Genomic DNA, 4,670 nt, shown 5'->3' with positions numbered 1-4,670 from the left:
TGTGTGTGTGTGTGTGTGTGTGTGTGTGTGTGTGTGTGTGTGTGTGTGTGTGTGTTGTGTATAAGGAAGAGAATATGTTGGGTATTGCATTCTTACAGTCTGGTTTTGTCTAGAAAACCTCATTTAAGATAACCTTAATTTTAAGATGTATCATTAAAATCATGTGTAACTTTACAGATTAAAGTACATGAAAACAAAATAGTTCAGCTTTAGCAAATCATATGGTGTTATTTAACTCTGATTACATTTGAGGAAGTTGCATTTTGCCATTTATTTTGTATTGAAAGTCATTTTGGAGATCACACATTGAACCCTGTTTATGAGATTGAGAAAACTGTATCTCTGGTAGGCTCCCATCTGCAACCGTGGATGGCCTCGTACGTGTGAGAAAGACATCTTGAAAGTTAGAGACAACGACCATTATCATCAATTCTTGAAATAATATTACTCTGGTTTTAAAAGGATAATGGATCTGGCTGGGGGTAACAAAGGCAATTCCTTTTTTTATTTTTATTTTATTTTATTTTTCCTGAATTCAAAGTAAGTAAAAAAAAAAAGTCACCCTTTTTTTCTAGTTCTTCAGGGTTACAGGTGATGCTGGTTTCATCACAAATACTCTTCAGAATTTCTTCTTGGGGATGTACCAGTCATCTATTTATATTGCCTTATTCTCTGCTTGCTATAAGTGAATCTCTGGGTTCTTCAGATTTTTTTTTAAACCTCAGTGGCTTTAATATAAGAAGCATGTTTTTTCTCTCTGTCCTGTCACCCGTCATATTTATTTTAGACTTTTCCATATGCCACCCCGAGTTAACTTTTCTTCTCTTTCCTCAACTCTGGAAACCGAGATCCATGGTCAGCTTCCCTATTTCCACCAGAGAATGGTGGAATCTCATCATTTTAAAACTGTTCCAGTTCTTAGATCTTAGGGTTCCTTATTTGAATACTACCTTTTAAAACATCTAGCTTATCCACTTTCTCTTTAACTGAATTAGTTCTTCATCCTCAAGTCTAATTTATGACTGTTCTGTAGGATGCTGCATTTTTCTTCATGTCTAAATTTTCATCATATCTATTTTTTCTTTATACCTGATAGATTCTGCATCAGACATTTCTCCTACATTTGTACTTACAAGCACCCTAGATTTTTCCTACCCTCCTTCCAGCATGTTTGCCTCCTCAGGTCCCTAAATCTGAGTAATTTTTCATCAATCAGCTTTGTGTTTCTGGGCCACCAAGTATTTTGAATTGCTGTAGTTTTTTTTTTTTATCTATGAAAATGTATTATAGCTGAATTGATAGGATTAAATATGATTAAATGAAATACTATCAGGGCTTGGCACCTATTGATTGGCTTCCTTGTTTTTTGTTTGTTTGTTTGTTTGTTTTGTTTTTAATTGGGAACTGCTTTTCTTAACCCTGGCTCTCTTCATTTACCTTGCACCCTCAGATTAATCTAAAACGCCTCTCTGTTTGTGGTACTACCTTTGATAAAAGACTGCAGGACAGCAATTCAATATCAGATTAAAGAAGTCCAAACTACCTAGCCTGGAGATTGGGATACCTTATTTTCTCCTCCAAAATTAAGTAGGCTTTTCCTTCACCACCACTCTCCTTTCTTTCTTTCTTTCTTTTTTTTTTTTTTTTGAGACAGAGTCTTGCTCTGTTGCCCAGGCTGGAGTGCATTAGTGGGATCTCAGCTCACTGCAACCTCCACCTCCCAGGTTCAAGCAATTCTCCTGCCCCAGTATCCCAAGTAGCTGGGATTACAGGTGAATGCCACCATGCCCAGCTAATTTTTGTATTTTTAGTAGAGACGGGGTTTCACCATGTTGGCCAGGCTGGTCTCGAACTCCTGACCTTAGGTGATCCACCACCCCCAGCCTCCCAAAGTGCCAGAATTACAGGTGTGAACCACTGTGCCCTGCCCTCCTTTGTGTATCTTAAGCTTCACCACATGACTCTTTGCTCTTCCTTTGTTCTTCTACAAATACTCTATTTCTTTCACCTCCATACTTTTATGAACTTTTTTTCCCCCCTGGTGTAACTCACTACCCTCATTTTCTCCAGTTAGTTTATATAGCTCAGGTGAGATATTTTATATAAAGGCTCCCTGATCTCCCCAGAATCAAGGATTAACTCTGGCTTCCAAACTCTTCTGACACTTTATATCATATTTATTACATACTGTTTTTTGCTGCAATGTATGTGTAGGTCTTAGCTTTCGAAGAAACTACAGAGCCATGAGAATATCATTACTTTTCTTTATAGTGCCTAGCACAGTTTCTTGCAATGTAGTAGGCATTTCATAAATTTATCAAAATGAATATTGTCTTCCTAAACACTTATGCGTAGATGGAGGTAGCAACATAAATGGTGTGAAGAAGCACTTGGAATGAGTCCTAGTTGTTTACCCAGAATCTTTTAAGTAAAGATATTTTCTCCAGGCAGAGAGCAAGGTAGGAATGCCCCAAATTTCGATTGCTTTTTAAATTTTGTTTAGGGCTGAAGAGTTTTTCTGAGAGTAGAATTTATATCAGTGTGTTTGTTTGTTTGTTTGTTTGTTTGTTTGTTTGTTTAGACAGGGTTTCAGTCACCCAGGTTGAAGTGCAGTGGTTAAGATCTGGGCTCCCTGCAGCTTCTGCCTCCCAGGCTCAAGCAGTCTTCCCACCCCAGCCTCCCAAGTAGCTAGGACCACAGGCGTGTGCTACCACGCCTAGCTAATTCTTGTATTTTTTGTAGAGATGGGATTTCCCCCACATTGCCCAGCCTGTATATCAGTGTTTTTACTATGGGGTTTCATTTAGGGACTTTGTTTGCAGTAGTTTTATAATTCAGACATGACTCATTGATGCTATGACTAATTTTCTATTTTAAGTGTTTGTGATTTAAAGTAGTGTGATTCTGAATATCTTGGAAGTGTGATTCTGGGATATCTTAATGCAATCCAAGATGTTTAAGAGTCTGACTTGGTATATCTTAAAAGTGTGACTTGGGATATCTTTATAGTGTGATTAGGGATGTCTTGAGTGTCACAGCTGCTGCTGACCTATTGTTTCACAAAACTGTTTAATAATAACAACAAAAAGAAATGTTCAAATAGAAAATTATGTACTACTACTGATAAATGTTAACTGCCTAATGGGAAGACTCAATGATAAAAATAAAATTTCTTCATGGCTTTGTTACTACCATATAAAAGAAATATGAAAAATCTCAACAGAATAATACAAGAATTTGGTGGGGGACTAAGGAAAGTAATTTTAAGTGTGTGAGGGTTTCTTAGATAAACAGAGTTCCATATGTAACTCTGAAAAGATTTTAATGCAGTTTTTTCACGTCATATTTATGTTTGAGAAGTATCTAGTGATGACAAATGTATGATAAATATAAGCACAGTGTTATCTTCAGAAGAATGCACTTGTTTGTGCATTGATTTTCACAAAAGAGCTTGTTCAGTTTAGGGAACACAGTAGGGTTGGAGGTGCTCATAGACTTTATGCTCAGGGAGAAACTGACTATCCTGAATTAGGTTGGCAGCCATCTGCCAGCTTAACTATTTTTGGTACCAGGACTTAGTGATGCCATCTCTTTAATCTCTTAGTGATGCCATCTCTTTAATAACCAAAAGTCACCATGTCTCCACTATCTTGCCTTTGTGAGCCCCTGCTTACATTAAGGGGGCTTGCCATGCTAACCTGAAAACTCTTGGGCATTTCTAAGTATCCTGATACCATGGATGGTTGGACTGAAAGAAGGAGGAATTAAAATATTTTATTTATATATAAGATACAGTGTAGTACAGATGTATGTGTATGTATGTCTATGTGTATGTATATGTTTGCACACATATATAAATGTGTGCATCTATGTATATGTAGACTGTGTATACCAAATCCAAAATCTCAAATGCTTCAAATTCCAGAACTTTTTGGTGTGAATATGATGCTCAAAGGAAATGTTTATTGGAGCATTTCAGATTTTGGATTTCCAGATTAGGAATGCTCAACTCGTGTAATGCAAATATTTCAAAATCTGAAAAAAATATGAAATCTGAAACACTTCCTGCCTCAAGCACGTTGGATAAGGGATACTCAACCTGTTTCTGTGTGTATGTGTATCATGTGTATAATCGATAAACATCTTTTTCACCAGACAAAGCAATTCTTTGCCTTTCTAGAAATGAACATTAAAGGATACTACTGTTACAGAACTCGTGGCTCTTCTTCTCAGAAGATGCTATGTACTTCACAACAGCATAAGCAGTGGTGTCTGCTAGTACTTGGGAAAAGTTAATTTTTAATGAAAGTGAGCTTATAGACTAAACAGATATAGAAACCACATAGAGGCTGGGCGCGGTGGCTCAAGCCTGTAATCCCAGCAGTTTGGGAGGCCAAGACGGGCGGATCACGAGGTCAGGAGATCGAGACCATCCTGGCTAACCCGGTGAAACCCCGTCTCTACTAAAAAATACAAAAAACTAGCCGGGCGAGGTGGCGGGTGCCTGTAGTCACAGCTACTCGGGAGGCTGAGGCAGGAGAATGGCGGGAACCCGGGAGGCGGAGCTTGCAGTGAGCTGAGATCCGGCCACTGCACCCCAGCCTGGGCGACAGAGCGAGACTTCGTCTCAAAAAAAAAAAAAAAAAAAAAAAAAAAAAAAAAAAAAAAAA

General features: G+C 37.9%; 1 protein-coding gene across 2 annotated transcripts in view; it reads left to right on the top strand.

Moving 5' to 3' along the window:
* Nucleotides 1-4,670, top strand: part of COBLL1 (cordon-bleu WH2 repeat protein like 1) — a 163,693-nt gene that overhangs the window by 101,497 nt on the left and 57,526 nt on the right. The window lies entirely within an intron of this gene.

This window comes from Theropithecus gelada, chromosome 12 (genome assembly GCF_003255815.1).
Source record: "Theropithecus gelada isolate Dixy chromosome 12, Tgel_1.0, whole genome shotgun sequence".
NCBI classification, from domain to species: domain Eukaryota; kingdom Metazoa; phylum Chordata; class Mammalia; order Primates; family Cercopithecidae; genus Theropithecus; species Theropithecus gelada.
Note: the sequence above shows the minus strand (reverse complement) of the source record. Positions and strands in the feature narration are given on the sequence as shown.